We start from the raw sequence: 14,350 nt of genomic DNA, 5'->3' as shown, positions 1-14,350 counted from the left end.
ATACACAAACGTAATTGAATATATCACATTTATTACTTTTAATTATTATATGAGATTTAGAATGTTAATTCAATCTGTTTCCCTACTTATTCAGTTACTTATTTTACTTCAACAACTTTATACTCTACTATCCACAATTTTACTACATAATTTCAGCAATAATTTAATTTCTAAATAGTTTATATGATTGGTTTGAAAAATATTGAACAAAAATGGCATGTGTTGGGAGATTGTGATGGCAATAGCAAAATTGTGGTGACATTATAGATATTCTAAACGCAAAATACATGACAGTGCTTCCATCTTTATAAAGAGGAATATAGACATCATTTGGGACTTTAATTGAATTTCTTATTTATAAAGGCCTTAAAGACTTAGAAAAAACAAAGACTTAGTAAACACATGTGATCTCATTACAATTTGAAAGCCTGGCTCAGTTTGCATGATTTGAATTCAATGGCAGCAAATGAAAGATTAAAATTCAGACCAGTATGCTTCATTCTATGGAAAAAGAACACTAAACAAACATAACATTTGTTCAGATATATTACCCACACAAAAGAAATAAAAAAAAAGAAAAAAAAGAAAAAAAAGAAAAACAAAAATCTTGAAAAAAAATACGAATCTCTAACTTACTCTACTCATTTTACTTCATTTTACAATCTAAACAACACACAAATAAATAAACGAATAATCAAACAAATGCAAGTGAATACATGCTGAGTTGTACAAGATGACACCAGAGCATGGAATCCAGCTCTTGATAAAATAGTTTTGGTCAAGTCAGAATTAGGACGTCGTGAAAAGTTGGGTAGGAATCAGAGTTCAAAACGAAACTTATCGTGGGTCCAGCCTGTCATGCACATGTCCAAGCCTCTCCCGCCCACTCGTGTTGACTGTGAATGTCTACAATCAGGATTTCATACATCTGTGAATTTAGGTTTGTCGGCCATGGTGCCGGTGCTGTATCTAAATAATTTAAGCAATATTAGGGTCTGCTAAAGCGGTTACTTAATTTGCATGCCAGGGACGCACCAGCTCTTGCTACATGTTTCCACTTTTGAATCTTCGCTCATGGATAGTTTTGATGACTCATCCACACCAAGATTACTCTATTTCCACTTTGATGCACACGACACAAGAACGGAAAATAACTAGAAAACTTTTAGATACCAAGCATGAAGGTGGAACTAGAATTATGGTATAGAGAAATCTTTGCAGATACAAAGAGGAAGAGAAAAAACTAAATCAAAGACTCCTGACTCCACCAGCCCCACCGACAGGCCAAATCACGACCTAATCTGGAAGAATGGTGAGAACCCAAGCACAAAATACTGCTCAATATTCCCAAGTATACTGGTGCCACTTGTCTTTGCACAAAATACTTTGCAATTGTACCGCCTCACAGTGCTCAAAATACCTCAAAGGAGCGATTGCGTCTGCTTTGTGCCTTGCACCCCACTGATCACACCCATGCTTGCGCAGAACAGTTCGTTATGTGATTCCTGACGAAACAATTCACTCCTAAACCCAGCTTCAAGAAATTGCAAACCAAATGGGAAAGAGAAGTGAATACAGAGAGAAAGAACAAGGGGTTGCGACCCTGGGCAGTTACGGAGTTTCACATGAAGCGACACGAAGTTCAGCTGGCTGATTTTCACGTGTCCGTCCCAAACTTCTTCAATTCCCGATTCTCAAATGCATTCGACTCGAACGCATGCTTTGACTAAACCCCTTCATGTTCCTCCGGATTTCCTCACACTGATCACGAACTGGGTTGTGTACGTCGGAGCCACATTACACTGCATGTTATCTAACATCCACCATCGCTGCTGACGCTTCACGAACGCCTGGTGAAATTGAAATGTTTTCAACATCTGTACATTTAAATAGACAGAAAGAAGGATTGAAGAAAATCAAGCTACAAGTGCAATGCTAGAGTTTGAAACTGCGTAGTAATGACAAGGATTTCACTAAACTTTTACCAAATACTGGTATATTTATTCGGAGTAACTAGTAGAATGAGGAATTCCTCATTGTTGTGATTATTCGAGAAGTCGTGATAAGTCCGGACGGCTCTATCAGCAGACATGCTGTTCACAAGTTTTTCTTCCTTAGAAGTGTTGTATGTATCGGATACGATCTACATTGGCATTACTACCTCTAAAAACTTTGACTGAGTTCTGTAACACTTTTTTGCAAACCCTCTCGAGAGATTCCAAAACGTGAAGGAATCGTTGACGTCCTAGAGAAATGCAACAGCACAGTCGGCGGGAAAAGCTACAGGTTTATTACAATGTTTAGATCATTAAATGTAGCTAGCTCTCTCCATAATATTTACTGTACACTACAGTAAATATTGTACCTATAGTATTTAGAGTCTAGTGGAGAAGTACTGTTTATCCTTTCCCCTTTTCTCTTCTTGTATACGAGACACAACCAGATCAATAGAATTTTATGTGTAAAGCTCTCTCTCCTTAGAAACTCTCTTATGTATATTACTTACTATTACTCTTGTGTCTTTCTAAACATTTTCAACACGTTATCAGCATGACTCTCTTCTACATACTATCTCAAATTTTTTTTGCTCTAGTCTTGACTTTTCTTGCTACTCTTGCTCAATGTTTGCCTCATGATCTTGCTGCTCTTCTTGCTGGCCCCTCATACATTAGCTGCTTGCTTAGAGTACTTGTTCCACTCTTTGCCATGCTTGCTTAGAATACTTGATTTAGCCCAGCTTCACCTTCTTGCGCCCTATGCTAGCTGCCAAGTTGCCCTTAAGCTACCATTGAGCTGTCGCCGAGCTGCCACTGAGCTACCACTAAATTATTGACAAACTGTCGCTGCTACTATTGCTGCCACTCTACCGTCGTTGACATTGATGTTGCCTCGTAAGCTACTGCCGTCCTACTGCTGTTCTGCTGCCTTAAATTACAATCTCTCCTTAAAAAATAAAAAATAAAAAATAAAAAAATTAACATTTTTATTTTTCAAGTTCAAGTTTATCATTTTATTTGATTTTATATTTTAAGATACGTTTTACTCAACTTTTCTACTTGATCTTGTACTTTCTTTACAAATTTATTTATAATGAGTGCTTCAACATTTTCAACTGCTTCTACTATGGTTCCAACTATTACTAGTACATCCCAACATCTTCAAGCTCTTTTATTTCAACCATTGACTGTGGATGGAAACAATTATCTATTATGGGCAAAAATGGCAAAAATAAATTTATTTGTAGAACAACTCTCGAATGTCATTATATTTGAAGAAACTCCTACAATAAGTATTTATATTCTTCTTGCTATTTTTTGGAAAGCACTTCTTCTCCTTCGTCATCATCTTGTACCTACATTACAACATCAATACTTGGAAATGGTAGATCCTGTAGAACTTTGGAAGAATCTTAAATCCAAGTTTGATGATCAAGAGACCATTTTCCTTCCACGCACATATCATAATTGGACACATTTACGTGTCTTGGATTTTTCAAATTTAAATGCTTTTAATAGTAAAATATATAGTATTGTCTCAGAATTACGATTGTGTGGAAAAATCATCTCTGAAGAAGAAATGATTGAGAAAAATCTCTCTACATTTCTTCATGTATTTGCTATGCTTACACAATAATATAGGAACATGAAATTTCAGAATCATTCTGATTTCATGTCCTATCTACTTCTTGGAGAGAAGCAAAATGAGCTACTCTTGTGTAATGCATAAGCTCGTCCTATTAGAACTATAGTTCTAGAATCTCATATACTTAATATTTCAAAATCTAAGAAAAAATTATATAAACATGGGAAACATGCTTATAAGTATCAAGATAGTCATAGTCATGACCATTTCTACTCATATAGAAAGAATAAATGTTCTACTATTAATTATAGTAGAGAAAAAAATCAGAGATGCATTCTTACCATAAGTGTGGAATGATTTGACATTTTGTACATACGTGCCGTACTTCGGAATATTTTATTAAAAAGTTCCCAGAAAATAAGAAACTACGAGCTGAGGCTCATGAAGTTCACACCATGGATGCGTCTATGGATTCAATTGGTGTTGATGACGTAGAGGCTTATATAAATGAGAAAACTTCTAATGATGAATCAAATGATGCGCTCATTGATTTTGCAACAATACATACTATCTTGTGAGATAGACAATTTTTTATTGAAAAATCTTTAACTTGACAAACTAAAAATATGATGATCATGACTGGAGCAAATACGTTTTGTTTCTAAGAGGTCATAGTGATGATAAAATTACCTGCGGGTTCTATCATAAAATGTAAACATGTGATGTTTGTACCCTCAGCACCTCAAAGTCTGATCAGCTACCGAAATGTGCGTATTAATGGTTATCACCTCTCGACTGCCACTTTAAATAAAAAAGAGGTTTTGGTTCTTGCAAAGAACCATAAAGTTGTTGAAAAAGCTTTTGGTACAGAAAATAGTTTATACCAAATTGTGATTCGGCCTCCCATTATATTTAATTTTGCGTCATCTATCACAGAGAGTCGTGTTTCTCTCTGGCATGGACGATTGAGACATCCAAGATCCACATTATTTAGAAAGATCATTCCATGTATAACTTCGCACAATTTAAAGCCTACAGATGTAGACTCTATGGAATCATGTTATGCATGCATGTATGCAAGGTAAAATGATTATTCGGCCTTCAATTTGGAAACTTCCACAAGAATTACCACTAATGTTTGAAAGATTGCATGGTGGTATTTGTGGTCCTATTAATCCAATATTAGGACCATTTCGTTATTTTTTGGTCCTTGTTGATGCATCAAGTAAATACTCACATATTTTATTATTATCAACTCGAAACATGGTGTTTGCCAATCTTATATCTATACTTATTTGTTTCGGGCACATTTTCTTGATTATCCTATAAAAACATTGCATATAGATAATGTAAAAGAATTTGCATCAAAGTCTTTTGAAGACTATTGTATTGCAACAGAAATTGAGTTGACATATTGTGTTCCGTATGAACATGCTCAAAATGGACTTGAAGAGTCATTTATAAAGCGTATACAACTCATTACCCGACCACTCTTCCTTCATGCAAATTTACATGCATCTGTGTAGGATCATGTAGTTTTACATACTGCAGCATTAATATGCCTTTGTCCTTCTTCTCTTGAAATTATTCCACCACATGAACTCATTTCAGGTTGTGTTCCAAATGTATCTTACTTACCAGTATTTGATTGCCGTGCTTGGATTCCAGTACTTGAATCTCAAGAACGTATCATTGAAGCTCATCGACAAGAAGATATATATGTTGGTTTTGATTCACCAAGCATTATTTGTATTATTGATCCATCAAGTGGCACATTATTACGTACATGTTTGTAAAATTGCTGTTTTGAAGAAAATATATTTTCATCTCTTCAAGGAGGAATATCCAATCAACAAAGAAATAAAATACTCATATTTGAAGTACCAAAAACATTTACAATGAATCCCGATCCTATAACATCTTTGGTAGAAATTGAAGTTGCTAAGATTTTGCATCTAAAATGGATCATAGATGAAATACTCGATTGCTTTAATGATGCATCTAGAATTACAAGAGTTCTTATTAATGAGGCTCAGAATGCACATACTCAGATTGCAGTGCCATTGACTACATTACCTCAAGTTATAACAACAACAACTAAAAGAACTCGTGGACCAGATAAGCAACCACGTAAAAAGAAAGCTATTAAATTGACTAATCTTGGTATTATTTTTCAAGAAATTGCCACTCATCTATCAAGACTACCAATTCATGATGATATATCCATGCATAATGTACTTTCAATTCCTATGAAAAACAACCTTGAAATTTGAAGGAATAAGAACAAGTTGAGTAAAGAATTATCTATTCTGTATTGTCCTACAGGTGATATTTGGGACAGAACATCTATTATGGTAGATGAATCATTTGCATATATGATTATAGAAGCCCTTTCTTGCAAAGAAGACGATCCTAAATTTCAAACTATCAAAGAAGCAATGCATTGCTCTTATTGGTCAAAATAGAAAATTGCTATTGAGGAGGACTATGCCTCTTTGCGTAAGAAGAAAGTCTTTGGTCCAATTATAGATACTCTTATATCTTGTCTTGTGGGATATAAGATGGTATTAATATGCAAGCGAGATGCTGAAGGCCAAATAACTTGCTATAAAGCTCGTCTTGTTGCTCAAAGATTTACTCAATAATTTGGCATTGATTATGAATCTACATATTTTCCAGTCATGGATTCAATTACATTTTGATATATTATTGGAATGACAATTCATACCACCTTTGAAATACATCTGATAGATATAGTAATTGCATATCTATATGGTTCTGTTGATACAAATATTTATATGAAAGTTCTACTTGGCTTAAAAACAGGAACTCCAAATTGACCCGCTTTTGGACAATATCATGGTATTAAATTATGTAAGGCCTTGTATGGTTCAAAACAATCCGGACGCATGTGATATCAATGTCTTCGAGATTATTTAATTATAAATAATATTATAAGTGATCTTTTAATCTCTTGTTTTTTTATCAAATAAGATAAAATTGATTTTGTGATCATCGCTATATATGTTGATGATCTTAATTTAGTGGATACTACATCTGTATATGTTATAGCTATTAATCTATTTATATGTGAATTTGAGATGAAAATACTAGGAAAAATAACTTTTTGCATTGGTCTTCAGATTATGCATCTAATAGATGGTAGTATTTTTCTCTACCAACTAACATATATTAGATGAATCTTACAAAGATTTAATATGATTGATGCTTATCTATTGTCTACACTAATGGTTGGACGTGGTCGTTATGGTCATGATCTATATTATCTATGCGAAGAGGAGGAAGAAATATTGGGAGATCAATATCTATATCTTGTAGCAGTTGGAGCACTTTTGTATTTAGCTACATCTATAAGATCAGATATTGCATTTGCAGTTAGTGTTCTTCCAAGACATAATGTATGTCTAATATTACGACATTGAAATGGCATCAAATATTTATTACGTTATTTAAAAGATACTGAAGACTTGGAATTATACTACACACAATTCGCAGATCTAAAATTGGTTGAATATTGTGATGTAGGATATAAATTTGATACTGCAACAGCTAAATCTCAAACAAGATATGTATTTTTAAGACATAGAGTTACAATATGATGGAAATCAGTGAAACAAACAATAACTGCAACTTCATCCAACCATGCAAAAATTATTGCCTTACGTAAAGCATCTCGAGAATATATTTGGTTACAATCAATTACTAAATTCATTCAAACAACTTATGGATTTTCATATGATGATTCTCCAACTATCTTGCATGAAGATATTAGTGCTTGTATTACATAGATGTAAGTTGGTTTCATTGAAGGCAACATGACAAAGCATATTGATCTAAAGTATTTTAGTTATATCGATGACTTGACTATTAATCAAACACTTATAATTAAAAAAATTGAATCTACAAATAACCTTGCTGATCTCTTCACCAAAGCTCTCCCAGTGTGCAACCATCGTGGACTTATTTATGGCATTGATATATGGAGACTTGCTTTTTTTGAATAAAAAAGTTAATGAGTTCTTTAAATAATTAAAAAAAATGATGTTGTACTCTTTTTCCTTCATCTATGGTTTTTTCCTCAAATACAATAAGATTTTCTTAGATAAGGTTTTAATGAGGCAATAATTGTTGATCTTGCAAGATTACAGAAAAGTATAGATCATAATTCTATACAAATTTTATATTATGTAAATATTATGATGAGTGAGGAGGAATGTTGAGATCATTAAATGTAGCTGACGCTCTCCAAAATATTTACTATAGACTACAGTAAATACCATAGGTACAATATTTAGAATCTAGTGGAGAAGTATTGTTTATCCTCTCCCCTTTTTTCTTCTTGTATACGAGACACAATCAGATCAATAAAATTTTATGTGTGAAACTCTCTCTTCTTAGAAATCTTCTTATGTGTATGACTTACTATTACTTTTGTGTGTATGTATTACTTAATATTACTCTTGTGTCTTTCTAAACATTCTCAACATACAGAAAGTCTTACTTTATTCTTTGAAAATTTCTAACTACTTGTGATTTTTACTTGTAGTATATTTTTTTTCTAAATCATAACAAACTAATGATTTTCTTTGAATGTAGGGGAATGTTAAAGCAACCTAGACTTTTATTAAATCAACCTACATCATTGCACCCTTGTTCCTAGCCATTCCCTCATTCCTTGTCATGGCCTTGTTCTCGAGACTCCCAGCCCAAATCCTCTTAGCTCTCATTCTTGTTTTATCTACATCATTGTGTGGTATGCACTCAGCTTAGCAAAGCTTCAAAATCTGGGTCTTATAATTGAATCAATGCATTTGGATTGTGAACAAAAATTCATAATTTGTAATGAAAGATTGACAAAAATATAAAACAAAATATAGAAAAAAACTACTATTTTTGGGATCTTTCTATCAGCACCACCTTTAAAATCTAGTAATGTCGTCAATTATGTAGTGACTTGAAATTTCCATAGGAAGAAGGTGTTTATATTTATCACATCTTTGACATAAAATAAAATATCAATAAATAACAACAAAAATATTGTAGCCAAACATTGATGTGTTGGCTAGCAAGAAGTGAAACAAGCATCTATTAATACTAAGATAAGTTTGTAGCAGTACTTGAGTGAGAGAGATTAAACTCATTGGTAAATCCTAGCTTTAAGAAAATACCTTAAATTGTCTAGTTTTCTAAGACTAAAATTACGTGCAAGTAATGAGATATGTAATAGGAACCTTTCACATTGTACTCCATATACATTTTAATCGGAATAAAAAAAGAGATGGTGAAACGATACATTCATATACAAACATGGCACAAAATGGTACTTTTTGAAGTCTTTTGGAGTCGATTGACTTGAAAATAATCTTTTGTAGGAGAAGAATGCTGTAGATGAGTCCTTCAACAACTTTGATTAAGACAATTGATTCGTGTGTCAGACTTGCTATGAAAATGAATCGTAGAAATTCAAATATGCTTAAACTATATCAACTATTCTTCGCTACGACATTTTAATTAGTGAGGGTAGTTAGAAATCAATGCCACATTTCATATATTGAAACTCAATTGTGGACTTTTCTACTAAACATGACAACACCAAATTACAGTCCAAAAATTATAATTTCAGAGGTGGAATATGAAGTTGTTAGCATGTCTATATCAGAGATATTACTACAAATTTACTCATCCTATCTTAAGCGTCAATGATCTAGTGACATAGATGTACCAACACATGGTACAATTGATATTAATTACCTGCAATCTGAATTTTTACAATATAAAATCCATGACAATTACATTATTATTTCAAAGTTTGCGTAACTTCCAGTATCATCCTAATGAACTGCTTGTGACTCAATCCATTGAATAAAATACTTAAACTCAGCTTAATGGCCATCCAATGGGAGAATAAGCTCTGATTGAGATCTTGACAACAAGGTCATGTCAAAAGATATCCCTTTGACCATCACGCACGATCAACTTTCCTGCTTGATTTCAAATCAATAAGAGAGTTGTAGAATCCAATGGATTCCAAACAAAAACCTTCATTAAGAAGAAGAAACTAAAAGATCTACTCACTAAAAAATAGCTGAAGCTAAGATCTTATTATTTGAGCAGTTAGTACATAAGGCATATTAATTCGCCAATTCACTTCCATTTTTTTTTTTTTTTTTTTTTTTTTTAATATTTTTTTTTCATCGTTCTTATATTATTATTTTTATTCATTTATTTATTTATTTATTTGTCAAAATATACTTTTTATAGACCAAAATTTGACCAATATATATTTGATGAATTCATCATTATTTTTTTGAATGTTAATAATTATGAAATATATTTATTTGGATTACAAATTTTCTGGCAAAGGCGGCTCCAACTTCCATAGCAATCACTAATGGTCTTTTGGAAGAAATTAGACTTCAAAAATACAACTGAGATAAGACTTCTTTATGCAAACTACATAGAAGCATACAAGAGTATGAATGAGATGAACATTATGTTTGAAACAATGCATCGGTAGATATAAACATAGTTCCAAAAGATATCCCTGTTGCATACAATTTTTTCCAATTTATTTCAATAACAAGGTTTGTTAATAACTATTATGATTACAATAAAAAATAATGTGTAAATGTAGTAAATATAAATTTGATGGCTCTATTAGATACAAGTTTCTAAAACTAAAAAATACATGAAGGATAATTATTAAGAAAACTTCCAAATTTAAAATTTTTAAAATTTTTAATATGTACATGTAGAATAAATAAATAAATTTTGTGGTAAGTTACTGGTTGGTTATTGACAACCTTGAAAATTAGACTGATGGTTAGGCAATTTAATTAGTAACAGTAGGATGTTAGTGGAATAAATGATTAAGAATTCAAAGAGTCATAACCTTTGGAATCCGCTGACTCATGATTCATCTTTTGGGTAGGATAAAGAAATTGAAGAAAGAGAGATGGAGAGCCAGATTGAGAGTCATAAGCCGGGGTAAGCTTAGTGCTACTTCTTTTTGTTTTTCTTATAAAGAATTATGATTGAGAGAAGTATTGTTGAAATTGTAATTAGAATATTATAGAATATGATTTTGGACTGATCGTTTTGGAGAAGATCTGTAGAATTGAGATTATCAAATTGTGTTGTGTTAAAGTAAAGATATTGAATTCTGTGTGATGAATTGAGAAATTGAAAATAATAAATAAGCTGGAGATCAATAATTGAATATATATAAACCACAAAGAGAATAATCGAGAGATGAACTGATAAAAATATAGAAGTATTGTTGAATCGATAATCGTAGAATGGATTATGTGTTAAATTAAGATGGAGGTAGTAAGCCTTGGTGTTTTGTAGTTTGATAATTGATTTCAGATAGCTAGAGTATAGTCAATTGTGACACTAATAGATCCAATTCATATAACCAGTCTTTTCCCGTGTTCGAACCCACCTCTATTAATACAATTACTTTGGTATATTGAAACTTGAACACAACGAGAACAATATTTTGGCGCCACTACCGAGGAAATGATAACAATATGAAATGTTAGAAATTGATTATATGAGAAGAATAAAAGATTATGAGTGATAATCATGAAGGAAATGATTATCAAGGAATTAATCTAGAAGCAAAAGAAAGATGGGAGCGATTATGCATAAGAAATATCCTACGGGAACGACAAAAAAGAATTGTGGGTCCAAGTAAAATCAAAGGAAGAAAAATTCAAATTCAAATTTAAATATCAAAGAGACCAGTGATAACATCAATGGCCGCGGGAGTGCCACAAGTACCAATTGCAGTACAAATGGGAGTAGTAGGAGACCGAACTACAAGTGTGGCACCATTATCTACTTTTAGTGGTTGGTCGAGTTTTGATCTCGATCACCATATATCTCAATTCTTGACAACTTGCATGACTAATAATAGTAGAACTGAAGATATTTGGTTGACATAGTTGGTAGCAACTTTAAAAGTTACAACTTTTGAATGGTATATTCAGCAACCAGTGGATAGATTTTCCAATTGGGAGGCCTTGAGAAATACCTTCTTAACCCACTTTAGATTGATTGGATTTGAAGATCGGCTTTGAAAGAGTTTTATGAATAGTAGGATATTTGCAAGAAAATCAGTAGAGTCCTACTATGGCCGGATTGCAGATATACTTTGTAAATGGTCAAATAATCAAATGTCAAATGTGTTTATATTGTCGATATTCATTAATAGATTGCATCCACGAGAATTAAAAATATTTGTAAAAGAGGCTCAACTAGCTATGGTAGAAGCATTATTGGCACGAACAAAGGTGTAGGAAGAATGTCATTATGATCAATTGTTAATAGTAGGGGCCATGATGATTCCAAGTTGAAGAAGTCAACAAATACAACCGGAAAATGTGTCGATGGGTAATTATCCACAAATGGTTGTATCCAATGTGAAGAATGTTATCTTGCAACAACCAATTAATGCTACACCACTCTAAGCAATAGTGCCAATAATGATGATACCTTATTTTACATCGCCAACCTATCAACAAATGGAATTGTTCACAAATGCGACTGTTAAAGATCCAAATGAAGCCTTGTTATTGAATCTAACAAAGAAGATGGAAGAATTAGTTTTGAATTTGGCTAAAGATAAGAAAAAACAACATAGGCCTTCTAATACGAGACCTAATGTTTGGTGTAATAATTGTAAGGAATAAGGTCATTTTGATACGAAATGTGTATCACCGAGTCAAACGGGTATTTAATGTACATTTTGCGGAGGAAAGGATCCTACCTAAAACTGATGGCATTTACAAATGCAATAACAATTTAGTAATCAGACCATGATTCCACCGACTCAATAGGAAGTCAATCAAGTTCAAATAGAAAATACGTATGGATGGAATAGAAATCCATCTAATCGACAAAATCAAACATTCAATAACTATAAAAGTTCGAATTTTAATCAGGGGTCTACATCAAACCCCCAGAACTACAGGAAAGAGCAGCAGAGGTATCATCAATATGCTCCACTGGTGTCATCAAATCAAGTACCTTCCATACCAATGGAACAACTAGGATCATTTTCTAATCCTATATGGAACTAGCCTAATAGGTACATACTCGTAGAGACACCTAATATGCTGGATGGAGGTACAAGAAGACCACTTCGTTGTTTTCGTTACAGACATGTTGGTCATTATGCCAGTGAATGCTTCAATTCCAAAGCTAGTGACAATTATATGCTAGTATGTGTAAATTGTAAGTAGTTGGGACATACTTATCAACAATATAATGCTTTGTTTAATTTCAATAATCGAAATCAGCAGATTCAAAGCCAAGGAACAATAGAGGAGTTAAATCAAGATCCTCAAGATTCACCAGTTCATCGGGTAGAAGTAGTCCAAGCTGTCCTTACAAGAAGTCAGCAAAAAGAGAACGGACCAATTCAACATTTGGATGATCCTGAAGCGAAGGGCTAATTGGACCCAATTATGGAGCAATTTAATCTAGGTCCTGAAATAGGTCCTTTACTTAGTGTAAGACCTAAATCGGTTATGGATCCTAATGAAGTACCGATTGTGGAGGCTTCTATTCCGTTTCAAGCTGTTTCGTTTATTACATAGTTTTGAGAAATATCCATTTCGTTGAAAGATCTTCTAAGAAGGATGAATTCCAAAGAACCAATATTAGACTAATTGGAAAAAGAATCCTACCCATTGTCGTATTATGTGCTTTCCTGCTCGAGAATGCGCCGAGCGTCTAGCTGTAGAAGGTAGTATGGAGATTCACCGATAGTCAAGCAGTCTATCAGTTTTTGACTACCGAAATATAAACGACTGCAACAATGTACCGTAAATCTATACGGATGCTCTTCGACTGCTTGTCGAAGTCCTTTTTGTCCCAATCCGTAGGTCTCTAGACGTTACAGAGAATCCCGAACAATCCAAACTGATAATCTTCAATATCGATTTGTACTTACGATCTTATATCCACTGACTATCTTGTTAGATTAACTCAATAATTTTCATTCACTCTGCATACTCAATCCTATAAACACCCTTTTAATCCTTCAATCACAGACATAATTTGATTTCACAAAACAGTCAAGAGTATTCAAACCCACTTCATTAAAAATCTCGATTCACCATTACAATACTGACTTCAGCAGCGATTGCCTCAGTCGTCTCAAAACTCTACGAAGAAGAAAAATCCAAATTCTATCTCTTTCCTTCCCCGACCCAAAGCATGAAGCTCCTCTCCCTCTCTAATCCTCTTCAAAAACTTCCCCCCCCCAAAAACTATTCCCCTAACCTTATCCTCTGAATTTCTTCAATCTTCCATCTTAGATCCAGAATTAGCTCCCGCCGTCAGAGCTTAGATCCGGAATTGGCTCTCGTCATCAAGGCTTTCTCCTCCATTTTTACCTTTAAGAGATCTATTGACCGCAAACAACATTCCCTGAAACGGCACAAAGAACAGGGCACGCTGAAACAAAATCGAAACCCCGTACTCGAGTCCACATTGAGTCGCCCGACCAATTCAGGTCTCATATTGGGTAAGAGGACCTGGATTGGATTCTCGAAATTAGATCCAATTGGCTCTTTGAACCAGGCTCACCCGTCACATAAATTGGTCCTTTCCCTTCTTGGTGACTCCCGTTATTGGAATCGAACGGAGCATTTTAGTATGCCCCGGCTGACTGTAACGGGGTGACTAAACCTGGCCACTCAGTATTTGCATTGGAGTTGGTCGTTGCTCCCAATAT

At 33.6% G+C, this 14,350-nt stretch overlaps 1 long non-coding RNA gene across 1 annotated transcript; it reads right to left on the bottom strand.

Annotated features, from left to right (window-relative positions):
- Positions 1-329: 329 nt before the first annotated feature.
- Positions 330-2,933, bottom strand: LOC112288490 (uncharacterized). The gene is made up of 2 exons (XR_002971589.3): positions 1,421-2,933; positions 330-906 (listed from the first exon to the last, which is right to left on the bottom strand). It is a non-coding gene; the product is annotated as an uncharacterized LOC112288490 (long non-coding RNA).
- Between the last annotated feature and the right edge of the window lie 11,417 nt (positions 2,934-14,350).

This window comes from Physcomitrium patens, chromosome 11, assembly GCF_059467195.1.
Source record: "Physcomitrium patens ecotype Gransden chromosome 11, ASM5946719v1, whole genome shotgun sequence".
NCBI lineage: Eukaryota > Viridiplantae > Streptophyta > Bryopsida > Funariales > Funariaceae > Physcomitrium > Physcomitrium patens.
This window is presented reverse-complemented; position numbering and strand designations above follow the sequence as displayed.